Genomic DNA, 16244 nt, shown 5'->3' with positions numbered 1-16244 from the left:
GTAGTTCCCATTTAACATTATTGAGATCCTTGTTTTCTGCCCATAGATTCTCAGTAAGCACACAGTAGGAAGAATGGTCCACTCTCTTAGAAAACTCAATAGAATCATTTAGGGGTCATATAAAAATCACAGATCCATTTGGCTTCCCTTCTACACCCCAAGTTTGGAAGTACTGTCGCTGCTTTAGTGAATCACTGTTAGTGGAGGGGGGTAGTGCACTGTGATGTTTTGTTCAGGGATGTTGCGGCCAAAGAACGACTTTGAATTTTATTTTATAGGCTTTCTAGATACATAATAGAGACAGTCAGTTCTAGATTAAAATAGCTGAAATATCTAACCTCAAGTGTCTTCTCTTACCAGTTTGCGTTGTTGCCAGAACTAGGAAAATACCAAGGAGGCACACTTGTTCTGGGTACACTGCAGCCTCAATGACTTCTAGTAAGTATACCATAACCAACCCATTTATTTGCTTTCTTCTGATGAAAAGATATTTTTTGAACATTCTTCTACAATGAGTCAAGATAAATTAGAAATGAACAGAAAAAATATCAGTGTTTTGACTCAAAAATCATCCATTTTAAGTTATGGCAGAGAAATTCCACACGACAAATATTACTTTATGCAAGAATGGATTTTGGCTTACCTGTAATTCTCATTTGTTGGAGGAAGTAGTTGGGAAGTGTGGTGTGGGAATGTGGAGCATGTTTCAATGTTATTCTTGGCTCAAATGTATTAATCCAGTATTTAAAACCTGTTCAATTTTCAGTTAGATGCATCAATTATGTTCACAAAGACTTTCATTTAGCTAAAAGTGATTAATCATTAAGCTTTTATTTCCATGTGTTTTATTCCCGAGTTATACCACAATTTTAATCAAAACAAGTCTTACCTATTTGGTCAGAAAAACCCACTATGTGTTAAGCACAGGTAGTTGCTTTATTTGTAAAGTGAAATAACTCTTGAAACTAAGATTCAGATGTTACAAATACAGTATGCTCTGCTTATTTTATTCATTAAAACCATGTAACTCAATAAAAATGTAATTTAAAAAACTGGGACACTTTAAGACATTGTAGTTTAGTGACTGATATATAGTTAATTCATAAAATAATATTCTGCATTCATCCATCACTATAATTACAGTTAACCCTTGAACAACACGAGTTTGAACTTCACGGGTCCACCTAATATGTGGGCTTTTTTTCCCAATAAATACTACAGTACTACACAATCTGTGGTTGGTTAAATCTGTGGATGCTGAACTGTGGATACTGAGGACCAACTGTGGACTTGAGCATCCTTGGATTTTGGTATCTGCAACAAGTCCTAGATCCAGTCCTCTGTGGATACTGAGGGACGCTATAATGCAATGTAATGATCCAACGATCTAATATAGGTGTGGCATTTTGATGTGCTACAAATTGTTACTTTGAAACTACTTTTTAGATCAATTCCATACCAGATACATCATAAATAATTATATGTAATAATGATGATATCATAAATTTGTGCAATATTTCACAACCTTCAAAATATAACAATTTTTAAAGGTTCCTTTCAATCTCATGCACATCAAGTAAAAGAAGTAGCCTCCATTAGAAGTAACAGTAGTTTCGGATTTGAACATGTGTCAGACACTGTGTTAACATGCATTGACTATGTATAATTTAAAATGTCTTAACTCTTCTAATTCTCATAAGAAACCTCTGAAGGAGGAACTGGCATTAACCTCATTTTACAGAAGAAGAAACTAAGATGGAAACCAAGTTAACATAACTGCTTGCTAGTAGAGCAAGAATTGACATAAAGATATGTCTGGGCTTCCCGGGTGGCGCAGTGGTTGAGAGTCCATCTGCCGATGCAGGGGACATGGGTTCGTGCCCCGGTCCGGGAAGATCCCACATGCTGCAGAGTGGCTGGGCCCGTGAGCCATGGCCGCTGAGCCTGTGCGTCAGGAGCCTGTGCTCCGGAATGGGAGAGGCCACAACAGTGAGAGGCCCGCGTACCAAAAAAAAAAAAAAAAAAGAAAAAAGATGTCTGATGTGGAGTTCACATTCTTAAGCATGATGTCATACTGCCTCCTATAACTTTTCCTTGTTGTCATCGATGAAGTCACCCATTTCTTTCAAAAACAGTACCTGGTTAGGATATTTTGACACCACATGATTAGAACCTTAATCAACTATATGATGCATTTGAAACTAGTTCATTATAACAGAGTGTAAAAATGATAATCAGCTTATCAAAGAATTAATTTGTGCATGTACAGTTAAGGAAAGAAATCTCTAACTAATTGTTGGGAATGCATTTGTTTCCATCTGGGTGGCCTGGGTCCAGATCTTCTCCTCTTTTGGTCTTATTTCCTTGTGTTTCTTAAGAGCCTACATTGTCCTTGCAGATCCTGCTGGCTGAGCAGTCTGTCATTTCTTGGACAATCTTTCCAAGCTGGCAGACATGCTATTCCAAGGCTCTCACAGTTGTTATAAGTTTCATGGGAGATTTACAAATTCCTTCCGCAGATATCTCATTTTCCTGCTGATACTACTGCTTGATTTCCTTGCAGTAAATCCTTATTATCTCACTTTATTTCTCCATTTTCTCCTTCCTTTCTAGCCATGCTGCTGCTACTTCTCTGCGCTCACTTCTCTTTATCCCTGTGCTGTTGGCATTCTCATTTAGACATCAGTCTTGTTATATCTACTTGCTTACTTGTGGTGGTATGCAGGCCTTCCTAATTTTTTTTTTTGCATCTATCCTCCATTTAACATAACCATTTTGTTAGAAAGGACCCCTTCTGGGTAACACCACCAGGAATACATCTCTCCCCCAGGAAATATGACAAAAACCTTTCTCTCCAATGCTTCCCGTTCTTTCCCTTTAAAGCATTTCTCTGCTGAAGCAGCTAAGTGGCTGCACAACATAATCCTGTATAAAGCTGGCAGAAATGCTATTTCAGAGCATTTGTGTTTAACTCCTTATTGTCCATTTTGTACAAGTTGCAAGGCACATGAATAATCCTTCAGTGAATTTTCACTCAACATACACCTTTTAAGCAATTAGGATCTGTCTGCCCCTTTAGACCCTGCACAGTATATCATTTTCCTTTGTTGTTCCAGTGTGGTCTTCCCTCAACTGCCACCCCAAAAAGCTAACCATGTGGGCTACATTCATTTCCCTCTGGCTTGTGGGTTGGGTTCAGAATATGGGAGACAGTAGCAGAGACAGAGGACACTGAAGCAGGAATATTTGTTACTGTAGTTCTCTCCCTTTGAGGTCTGCAGGCTGATGCTATCTCTATAGAAAAGGCCACAGCTTCAGGGTCACAGGAGGCCCTTTCCATATAACGACCCTCTCAGGGTTCTGTAATTACTCCCTCCCCTTATCCTTCAGTATGGCTTTCCTCTATGTTAGCTTCCAAGTCCTGACTTATCCATTATTGGTCCCCCAAATTCCCACCACACCCCTTGAAATGAGTCTCATTATTAAACACCCCCCAAATTACAAACTCTGAGTGTGGCATCTGTCTTCTGAACTGACTGACATAGACTTGGGAGTACACCACGAGAAGTTATGTATAGCTGTTACCTTTAAGGAAGTTGAACTGTAGAAAAAGAGTCAATCATGTAAACACATAAGTGAATTATGAATTATAGAACATGTGATAGAAGCAGATATAATGTACAGAGAAGTCACACAAGAGAAGGTGACTTATTCCATCTAGGAAGAGGGTATCAGAGAGGGCTTCTTGGAGTAATGCTTGAGTGATGCCTGGAATAATGAACCGGTTATCAAGGTTTGATGAAAGGATTGGACTGGGACTGGGGCAGAAAGGCCATTCTCAGATGAGGGAACAGACCTGGCAAAACAGGAAAGCCTGGGATGTCATTCTGCTTGTAGACAACTTCAAACTCATGATAGCCAGAACTTATAGTGGGAGAAGGGGCATGTAGGTCCAGACAAGTCTGAAGATGAGAGGGTTTAATATATCATACTGAGGAATTTGGATTTAATTCTGTATGTCATAGGGGAACCCCAGAAGTTTGTACCCTATAAAGTACCCTATAAAGTAGAAAAATAAGTTTTGTCTTTAGACAGAGTACTTTGGTGACGGTGAAGCTCATTTGAAGGAGAACAAGACTGGAGACGTGGAGAAGAATAAAGAAGCAGTGGAAGAGGCAAGAGACTGAATAAAGCAATCATAATATAAAGCGATATTAAAAAGGTAGAACCAATAGAACTTGTCCATCTATTGGAAATGGAGGTGAAGGAAAAAGAAAGCTCTAAGATGATCCCAGGTTTCTGGCTTGCTGGTTGGTAGTACCAATTCAGGAGACTTGTAGTTCACAGGAAGGATACCTTTGAGGATAAAATAATAAGAAAAGACAGTTCACTTTGGGGTTGGGTTTTTCTGTGGGACACTCACATGTAGAAACTGGACTGTAGAAGAGAGCTCTGGACCAATGATATTGATTTGAGCATCACCACAAAATAGATGCAGCTGCTGCTGTGGAAATGGTTGAGATTGCCTGGGAAGGGTGTTTCTCTTAGTAAGAGAGGGACAAGGATAGTACCAGCCAAATTTATGTAATGATTAAAAAAAGAAACAGAGTATTCAGAGTATGCTAAGCATTTTGATAGTCACTTTCTTCTGTATCTTATTCAAGATGTACCATATAGTTATGTTGTAGACATCTTATTTTCCTAATTTCACAAATGAAGAAACTCTGGCTTAGAGAATTAAGCTAAAGTCACAACACATTGGGGCTAGAAATGAGGCTAGAATTCAAACCTTTTACCTCTTTTCCATCACATTATATTGTCTTCTTACTGCTTTGTTTTAGCAGTATTTATGAACAAAAGGCAAGGAATAAAGAATAGGAAAAAATGTAGACAAAGGACTCTTGGGTTCCATCAAAAATAGCTCTAGTGATAGAAATGTCTGCCTTTAATCTATAATGTGCCATTGTTTAAAACATATCATTTTGAGGAATGTAATCTTTTTTATTTTACATTTTGGAAAGTGCACTTCGAATTTCATTTAACTTTTTTATGCTCTAGTTTTCTTAACCTAAACCTACTTTACCTTTTCTCTGCTCACCCTGACTGCCCCTATAGCATTTGCTTGCTAGCTCACATGTGTGGCACATTGTAACCTTGTTAAAAAATCTAGGGCTCTAAAGACTGGCATAGCCTTCTTTCAGAACTGCCACAATTTTCACTTGTAGTTCAGTATTACAGCGAGTATAGATCTTGAAACTAATTTGGAAACAGAAAAAGCCGTTAATACCAGGTTCGTGCTTCACATTTACTTCCATATTAGTTTCCTGAATCATAATCTAAGGCTATGAATTGGAAATGCCTTGTGAAGAAAATGCAAAGATAAGAGCCTTTAGATTAATGTTAATGCTCTGCATTATGCAACATGACCCATAAACCGGAATATTCTTATTCCATGGTGCAATCATTTACAGCTGACTTGCACAGGATGGAGTCATGATTTACTAAAGGAAAAAAGTTCATCGGAAAAGTCTTTATACATATCCTAATGCCAATTTCTGGGTTTTTTGCTGAAGTCTTACAAGTTAGCTTTAAAGAAACAGATTGAATCAAAGGAGACTCATCATATGGGCCTGCTTCATTCTTCAGTTGAGAATAAATAAATCTGACAGAATGCCTCCATCATCAAATTAGATGAAGATTTATTTAGTAGGAAGAGGATAAGGAACCACTTTTACAAATTGCTAATTGCTTCTGTTTCCTCAGTGAAACAGGAAACAGTCAGTCTGAGAGTCAGTGAGTGAGAAGGCGTTGGTGATAAGAAGAAAAAGGAGAGGAAATGCAGATAAGTTTGGGAGAACAGGAGTGTCAGTTGACTGGGGAAAAGTAGTAGGCTTATCAGGCTGGGGTGAAGGCTCACTTGGAGTTTGTGGTCATTGACTAAAAGTAAAACCTGTCAACATGGCCGTGAGTTTTCCTCCAACTATGGTCACCAGAGGAATGTAATCTAATGTAAATAGAGAGTTAGATTTAGCAACAAAGAACTCTGAAGAGATAGAAGGAACAAGAGAGCTACGTTTAGGTAATGTGGTGATTATAATGACATAACACGGAATCTAAGACAGTTAAGGGGAAAGAGAATATGAGGGGATTGTGGGTAGTAAAAATGAGGACATTCAATCGATTAAACAGGTGAATGTCAGAATGGGGCTACCCTAGGGAATGAGATGGATTCAAAAATAATTATCTTAAATTTTTAAAATTACTGAATGAGAATTTTTTTTAAAAAAGTAAAAGAATAGTAAATACTCTAGATCTTAAAAGTTTGAGAATATTGCAGCAAAAAGGTATGAGGACAGACATCAGGGACATTTTTTCCTTTTGTTAGACACCTGGTTACCTAGCTTAAAGTACATATTTGAACAGTATTCTCTTGATTATCTGCTAAACAAAGTGAGTTTGTTTCTTGCATATAAATGTATGAACATCTCACAGTTAGATACTAATTGATTTGTACATAGTAAACCCATCACATAAAGTGGGATCAAGGTATAATAAGTGTCTGTTTAAAATGTTCTCTTTTCAGAAAGCTCTAGCTAAGAAATTATTTTAGCCATATGATCTCATACATCATAATTTCTTGACAAGATTGTCCTATATTTTTTTTTTCTCCTAAGAAAGGAGAATTCTGAAAATGCCAATGGTATGAACTTTCTGGAAAGGTATTTACTAAGTCAAAATTTTAGGAAAACAAAGGCTCTGATAAATTTGGGAAAATGACTTCAAGAAATTGTGTACCAATTACACTGCTAACAGTCAGTGGCTCTGTTCAATACATCTTCAGCTCAGTACTGGGTTTTATTATTGTATCATTCACTAAGATAAAATAATATCTCATAGATATTTTAATTGGCATTTGTCTGGTTACTAGCATGATTAAAATCTTTCCTTCATTTTAGTCTCATATTTAGTTTGTTAGGTATCAATTTACATCTTTTGTCTATTTTTCTACTGAACTTTCAGTTTATTTCTTAACAGTTTGTAGAGCGTCTTTAAATATAATATTAATCCTTAAAATTTGGGGGCAAATATTTGTCCATTTGTTTGTTTTCATCTGATTATTCAGAGTTTTTGACATATGTATTTTATATGTAGTCATTCAAATTTCATAACAGTTGTGCACAATAAACATTACTCTTCCCATTTTGCATATGAGAAAATAGTGATTCAGACAAGGTTGAATCATCTGCCCTAGGTCCCACAAAGTGAAGTTTCAGTGCAGGTTTTTCTGGCCCCAGAACACATTCATTTTCCTATGTTACACTGTAACTGGACACACAGAGTCTGATGATGAGAGCATTTTAATAGGAAACATTTAAGAAGCGGGTAAAGTGAAAACATAGTGAAAAAGGGCCGTATTGGGGAAGTATCAGTATAATTACAGCAAGAGTTGAAGAAAATGTATCTATAGAACAAAGGACAGTGATGAGTTGACAATTATTCCAAAATTTCCTGCATGGCTCATGGCTGATATAGTGGCATTACCCAGTGTGACAAAGAAGCCAGGCACTGAGCTCTGTCACTGCAAGATGATAAGCTGAGTTGTCTTCTCCACATTTCATTTCTGCTAGTGACACTACATACAGTTTGAAATGCCTTATACAGAAAACTCTCTCCAAGTTGGGTGGAGAGGCCAAGTTCACAGTTAGACAAGGAGATCTGGACAGGTTTTCTGTACACAGATGGAATCAAATGACATGCCCAATGCTGGGTGTGTGGTAAGAGGAACAGGGCACCTATTTTTTGTGTGTGTGTGTGGTACGCGGGCCTCACTGTTGTGGCCTCTCCCATTGTGGAGCACAGGCTCCAGACGCGCAGGCTCAGCGGCCATGGCTCACGGGCCCAGCCGCGCCGTGGCATGTGGGATCTTCCCGGACCGGGGCACGAACCCGTTTCACCTGCATCAGCAGGCGGACTCTCAACCACTGCGCCACCAGGGAAGCCCTCAGGGCACCTATTAATTTCCAGAGGAAACTCCATAGAAGCAATTTAAGAAGGAAGAGGAAGTTCGGGGCAAGGAGGTGGAGGAGTTTCTTCTATAACACAACATACAGGTTTCTGAAAACCCTTGTGTTCCACAACATTTACAGAAGAATAGCAGGGCAGAGAAGAGGTTAGGTTTGGGGTAGACCACTTGAAACTTCTATAGTTTCGTGAAACTTTGAAAGTTTGTAATTAATGCACTAACAAAAACCAGTAACAATCCTAATAAAAATACTAACACAGTTTAAAAGATATGTTAAATTCCTTAAATATGGAGAACTACAAGAGTAAATACGGGAAATTTACCCTTTTTAAAAAATAGGTGAAGATAGGCTTATAAAAGAGTTTTTTATCAAAAGGTTGAGGTTGGGCTTCCCTGGTGGCGCAGTGGTTGAGAATTTGCCTGCTGATACAGGGGACACGAGTTCGAGCCCTGGTCTGGGAAGATTCCACATGCCGCGGAGCAACTGGGCCCGTGAGCCACAACTACTGAGCCTGCACGTCTGGAGCCTGTGCTCCGCAACAAGAGAGGCCGCAGTTGAGGTTGCTGTGTTATGGAGACAAGGGGGAAAATGCAAAACCATCAGAGAGACCGTGCAATAAATACTGTTTTCAAGACAGAACATGTGGCCAGACTGAGCTAAGAGCCAGAGACTGGCGTGAGTGGGCACAATGGCCAGTGTGCTACCCCTGTGCCCTCATTCTGGTTTCAGCTGTGAGAGAGCTTGGAGGAAGCAAATCTTAACACCAGCTAGGGAAAGAACTATTCGTGAACCAATGCAACTTCCATGTTTTACTGACCTCGTTCTCTTATTTACAAACCATGACTGAGGCAATTTGCCCACAGAATTAGAGAAAACTGTATTGCAGAATTTAAGGCCTTGGAGGCGCCAATTCATAGTCCAAATTAGTCCTCCCACCCCTGGTACTCTTTTATTTACTATATCATTTTCCTTCTTGAATTTTACCACAATTTGTATCTTTTCCCCACTTGACACTAAACTCTATGAGGACAGGGATTTTCATTATTTTGTTTACCACTATGTCCACTTTGTCTAGCATAGTGCCTGGTGTATATGGTATCAACAAATATTTGTGAATTGAATGAATATAGGCAGCAGAATTATTTATTGATTCAAAGATAAATGCTTACTATATGCCAGTCCATAAGTAAGCTGCTAAATATACAACAGTGAACAAGACACAGGCTCAGATTTGGAGAAGGTAACTAGCTAGATTTAGTGGGATAAACAGATAAGTAGGCAATTGTAATACAATGTGTGTGCTAAGTGCTTAAATAAGGTAGGCACTAGGTGTTCTGAAATCTGTACACTAAAGGAGTACAGATTTGGCTTTGGGGAAGGGTATCTTTCAGAAGAAATAGAGTTTAATCTAAAATCTGACAGGTGATCAGCAGTGAGAAAAATTAAAGGAATAAGGAAGGCAGAGAATTCTAGACATTTAACAGTAAGTGTCAAGCCTGGAGCTGAGTGAACACTTGAAACATTCCATGAAAATTAGGCAGCTGAGGTCAGGCTATAGGATCATGTAGAAACTAAGGGGATGTTAACTGCTATTAGAGATAAACCACAAATTCTAATCCACTGCCAGTGTTCCTGGGGTTGGGGGGGGCAATCTTCCATGTAATAATTCAGGGATATGCGCCTTCTTTGTCTTATATGACTATCCTAAGTCCTCAAAGTCCTCTTTATTTAGCAGGCAGATGCAAAAAGACACCATGGGGAAGATGCACCCATTTCTTAACCAGTGTGACTCAGAAGAGACACTTTATTCCTGCTCACATGCCATTGGTCAGATTTTTGTCATTTGGATACAACTACCAGGAGAGGATGCTGAGAAAGGTAGTCTAGCTCTGTGAACAGTTAAAAAATAAATTTAAAAAATTTTTAATATTTTATACAATTTTTAAAGGTTACTTTCCATTTACAGTTATTACCAAATTATTGGCTCTATTCCCCATGTTGTTCAATGCATCCTTAAGCTGATCTTACACCCAGTAGTTTGTACCTCCCACTCCCTCACCCTTATATTGCCCTTCCCCCCTCACTGGTAACCACTAGTTTGTTCTTCTATATCTGTGAGTCTGCTTCTTTTTTGTTATATTCATTGGTTTGTTCTATTTTTTTAGTTTCCACATATAAGTGATATCATACAGTATTTGTCTTTCTTTGTCTGGCTTATTTCACTTAGCATAATACTCTCCAAGTCCACTTAGCATAATACTCTCCAAATCCATCCATGTTGCAGCAAATGGCAAAATGTTGTTCTTTTTTATGGCTAGGTAATATTCCATTGTATGAATATACCACATCTTCTTTATCCATTCATTTGTTGACGGACACTTAGGTTGCTTCAATAACTTGGCAATTGTAAATAATGCTGATATAAACATTGGGGTGTATGTATCTTTTCAAATTAGTGGGGATTTTTTCCAGTTATACACCCAGGAGTGGAAAAAAGATGCAACTGTGACCTGGTCATTGCAACTTAATAATTTCAGAAAAAAATATATAATTCTTATGGAATAAATTCTTGGTCTTTAAGTGTGAGAAAAAAATAATAAATGGGTTTGGTTTTTGTTTGTTTGTTTGTTTGTTTGTTTTTGCGGTACGTGGGCCTCTCACTGTTGTGGCTTCTCCCGTTGTGGAGCACAGGCTCTGGACGCGCAGGCTCAGTGGCCATGGCTCACGGGCCCAGCCGCTGTGCGGCATGTGGGATCTTCCCGGACCGGGGCAGGAACACGTGTCCCCTGCATCGGCAGGCGGACTCTCAACCACTGCGCCACCAGGGAAGCCCAATAAATGGGTTTTAATGAACATACAGAAGCGTCTGCCATGGATGGGAGTAGTAAACTTAAAAGTGGTAAGGTTGGAGAATCAAACTAGGACCAGTTTATGAAGGACATTTTATTACATGTTTAGACTTTACCCTGAAGAAAATGAAGTGCCAAAGAAAAATTCTGAGTTGAAGTATGGCAATATCATAGTTGGACTTTGAGTAGACAACATATGCAACTGTTAAGAATGGATTGGATAGGGACAGCTTAAAACTGAGTAATAATGCAGATTTTAGTATAGACAATGATGGCCTGGATTGGGGTAGTGGCAATGATGTTGATTCCAGAACTGATAAAGAGGAGTTATACAAAATAGGACTTTTCTAGGTATGTGAGGGACCATGAAGAGGAGAGAAGGGTCACTAGTTTCTAGCTTGAGCCAACTGGGTGGATAATGATGATGGCATTTGTTGAGATAAGGGGCGAATAGAGGTAGGTTGAGAAGTGGAGATATAGATGATGAACTCAGAAATAATGAAACTCTTTAATGACTATAGTATATTGCATTCCTTAATATCTAGTCCCTGTGTTGTACTTCTTACAGGGCCCAATTGATGCATATTCATTATTAATCCAAATGGAGTGATTCACTGACTCAGATCTCATTGGCTATTTGGAATCAAAATTTCAGTGGAATGCAAAGAAAAAGTATACAAGAGAGTATCTAGAAAAGGTTTTGCCACAGGGAAGTTAATACATATGCTGCAAGAATTTGGTTAAAGCCCACTACCTCCATTTTATAGTTGTGTCACAGCCAATATCCTAATAATATGGTACATAATCTTAGAAAGTAAGCTCAGAAACATCTATTATATCTTTTTGGAGGCTTGCTTGGGATTCTTCCTTAAAATATGCTTCCAGTGTTTTCCATATTTATATATACAAAACACTGGAAACATATTGCTGTATGTATACATATATGTATATAATATTTCTGAATTGGTCAGAAAGTTATTTCCTGATATTGACTTTAATAATGGAGCAAAGAGGCTTTATCAAGTATAAAGATTAATTGCAAATGAAAATATATCTCTTAGGTTCACCCAACAGAAGTCATCCCAGGGACTGAGAAGTTATCTGGTAAGTTAATATAGGTAAATAGCCAGTTTGGATAATGTTTACCTGTTGCTACTAATCTCACTTTATTCGGCACAAGTCTCATCCAGAGCCACTAGTTAATTCAAATAATTTTTGCTGGAATTAATTATCTGGAAGGATGGTACATATACTAAGATCATTCCTAGATAATGAATCCACTTTCTTTTTAATTTTGACTGTCTACAATACACTGTTATGAGGACCTATGGACTCATTGACAGAGAAAAAGAAACAGAATTCTCAGTTTATGAACTCAATTGTATAAATGGTACATGTGCATTGGGTGTATCACTTGACACTTGACACCCTGTTCCCAGGTCTTGTATGGGTTTACTTTCCTTCATCCAGCTCACATCGCCCTTTGTGAAGTTAACGAGGTAGTATGTATAAAGCTCTCTGAACCAAAAGAGATTATACAGCTACAAGGAGATATGAAAAAGTAACCAACTGTGATGAATGAGAGTTTGCTGGAAGGATCCTGACTGGATTCGTCTTGATAGTTTAACTGCTATCAAACATTATTTTTATGAAGGAAAGGATATGGGAGAAACAGGCTCTTCCACACTTTATAAGTCAACCCCTTTCCTCCAGGTACTTTTTAGAGGCAGACTGGAAAGATGATTAAAGAGGGTTTTTTTTTTTTTTTTTTTTTTTGAAGAGACGTGTGCCATTTTCAGTCCACATGGGAAGAGAGTTCTTCAATCATAGAGCAGCTGCTGTTGTCTTGTGGCTCCTGGAAAAATGGGGAAATATTGGCTGAAAAGCTAAATGATAGTGCTTTGTTTGGTGATAATATAACTGGGTTTGTATTGCTCACACTCAATCTTACATGACTTTTGTGAGTAAAAGACAGTAAATGTTCATATCACTCGCTCCTACCTCACTGATTATATTAGTATTTAGTTATAGCTTCATATGAAGCTTATTTTTATATGGCATTTAAAGAAGAGGTGATCACATTATCATTTGCAAGAATGGACAATGTGTGTGTGTGACTTTCCCACAAAAAGGATGCTGCAACTCTTTTTCTCTGTTATATTTTAGGCACTTGGAAAGAAATCTCAAATTGCAGAGTAAATCAGTGGTAAAGAAGGAGGGATAGCAGGAGAGTTTAGCGGCATTTTGAATGGGGTTGTATTTGACTGTGATCCTCAGGAGATTTGTGTCAGGAATTTCAACTGAGCACGCTCTATAGAAGCCAGACAGACATTCAGTAAGGGGAACAAGTTTTACAGTAATTTTTTAACCTCTCCTGAGCACATTTGTTGGTGTGGTTACATTGTAGCAATGAAGCAGTATACCCTGGAACTACAGATTTCTGCTTCCGCATTGATTTCATCATTTTATTATTTTGAAAATTTTTTAAATTTTTAAAAATTTAATTTGGTTTTATTTTTTATTGAAGTATAGTTGATTTGCAATGTTTCAGGTATACAGCAAAGTGATTCAGTTATATAGATAGATAGATAGATAGATAGATAGATAGATAGAGATATTTATTCTTTTTCAGATTCTTTTCCATTATAGGGATTTCACCATTTTAAACAAATATTTATTTATCACCTAGTTTGTGTAGAGCCCTGCATAGACTGGGGAGATATATTTTGTCCCTGTCTTCATAGGAAAACACTAATTACCATATTCTAAAGACCAAGTTAATGTCAATTGATACCAAATAACTATCTCCTATCCCATTCTGATGATGAAAAATGGCTGCTTGGAGCACTGTGTTTAGAAGGATTATGAAAGTAATCCTGAGTTCTGAAAAAAAAAAATACCTTGATTAGTTGTTGATATCTGTCCCTGGTGAGGGAGAGAGAGAGGTAGTGCCCAATCTATGTATAGAAATTACAAGTTACAGATTTTAGAATGTCTGGAAGTTAATAATTTTTTTCATTTTATTAATTCAAATACTGAGTACTAAGCTATGTAATAGGTGCTTGTGAGTAAAATATATGCCATAATTGCCTTCATGACCCCATGGGTTTGTCATCTCTTGTGTCTGTGTGTTGTTTTTTTTTTAAGTTGACTTGAATTTGAATTTCGGTAAAGGGAGTTCTTAAATTCACTTGAACATTTTTCAAAACATACACACACACACACACACACACACACACACACAGTGTATGTCAAATTCCAGTGAAGGCCACTGCAGTATATATTTAGGTGTGGATATTTGGGGGTGTTCTGGGGTAGAATGAGGAGAACAATTTGATAAAAAGAATGACTTGATTGAAGGTGAAAAGACGGAAAAATGTGAATGTCCAGGGACCAACGAATTGGAGCAGAGGGCTCATGTAAATAAATCTTAAAAGATAAGATTGCAGTATTAGTTACATTTCAGACAGTAGAAGTTCTTGACTTGTAGGCCAGCTGGGCATTTATCATCTTGTGTGCTGTGGAGAAATATTGAAATTATTGAGCAGAGGAGCTAGGTGGGAGAAGCTGGACTCTATCTTATCAGATCCTATAGGGGAGATGAAGTATCCTAAATGTTGTAGATAAACAGAATTTGTTGACTGCCTATTATGGGACTTTGTATTTCAAAGATCTTACTGCATGCAGTCATTAAGTTTTGATAAACTAAATACCACCTGGGTATGTGTGTGTATGTATATATATAAAATATAAAACATAATATATATTTTTATATAGATATAAAATTAAGATTTGCTAATAAATACTGTTATTTTTAAATTTTAAGTAATTTATTCCAATAGAAATATTTCAGAAAACTGTACTTAAATTCATTTTAAGCTAGCTTATGCAAACACACTGAAGATCCACACTCTCATTTGTACATTAAACAGAAACAAAAAGTGAGAGAGGAACCAAGCTGCACGTCACTCCAGGAGGTCATAGTGCAAACGAATACTTCATCTTTAGAACCTCAAGTTAACAGGGATGAAGGAGAATAAAAATGGCTTGTGTTTTCCGGTATAGTATCATCATTGGATATTTATCCCTACAGATGCTCTTAACTCCTTTAGATTACACTGTGAATGGGTTCCCCACCCCCTCCCTACACATACATACTTCAGTCAGCTGTAAAACAACGGATTTGTCAATAATCAAGGTAGAGAAACCCTTGAGAGGCTGGTGACTTATTATCAGCTACTCTGTCAGGCCTAATAAGTCAATAATTATTGGACTATATCTGTGAATAGTTCTAATAGATGATATCTTCATGGAAAATTAATATTTGTTACCTGATATCTAAAGCATAGCTAATTACAAAATCTTCTACTTGTCTATTTTAAAAAAAGTTCAATCCCAAAGCATTCTAATTATGTATTCCTTTAATCCCATCACCACTTTGCAGTCCAAATGACTAGAATCAAACTTTAAATACTACTAATAACCCTCAAGGACCAGTTAACCCTTCATTTGACTTTAAAGACTAAATTTACTTGCCTATTCTAGAACATACTAGCCCTTTAAAAAATGTGAAAAAAGCATCTTGACTCAGTTGGACAACAGTGGCTCCAGATCTTGCAATAATCTCAGAGAAGTGAAATACTTCCAAGTTTTGCTTTTACTAAAGAAGCTAGCTTAGTCTCTTAACTTCTCTTTACTGTATATTTTGGAGTTGTTTTCACTTTTCTGACATAATATTTTCAAGTAAACAATAACTGTTAAATTAAGAGACTGCTTGTTTGTTCTGAGTCTTATTTAAATCTAAGAATGTACTGAAGGAAGTCTCACTTCTGGGCAGAGAGACTCTTGTTATGGACTTTATAATGACTGTTATAATTTGGGAATATCTATCAAATGTATTTTGATTAGAACAGAAAATTTTAAATGTTCCTTGAAACTCTAGGCTTCTGCATAAGTGCTTCAGGAAATCTAAGATTCATTTGGAATTTTATGGATCCTGACTTGCAAGTATCACCTAGAATCCCTAGAATGAAAAGCTTTCATTTATCAAAGCAGCTTTATTTATTCTCAACAACTTTTTAGTAACTTGTAATTTGTATTATAATACATGTGAAGTTATAAATTACATGCCTGCTTTGGTCATTTACTGTGTATTATTGTTTCTTCTTAAAATTTCATTTGAAAAAATATTGGTTTTGCTGCCAAAAACATTAGGAGATCGCTGGAGTTGAACATGATTCTAGGCTGAGTTACTAGTCCTTTCTCTATTACGTTTGTACATTTTATATACCCCCATTGTTCATTCAACAAATGCTATTTGAAAAGCCACTGTGATGCTTGTTTGCCTATTGTCTCTCAGCTCCATTTCCAC

The sequence above is a fragment of the Mesoplodon densirostris genome, chromosome 1 (genome assembly GCF_025265405.1).
Source record: "Mesoplodon densirostris isolate mMesDen1 chromosome 1, mMesDen1 primary haplotype, whole genome shotgun sequence".
Classification (NCBI taxonomy): Eukaryota; Metazoa; Chordata; class Mammalia; order Artiodactyla; family Ziphiidae; genus Mesoplodon; species Mesoplodon densirostris.
This window is presented reverse-complemented; position numbering follows the sequence as displayed.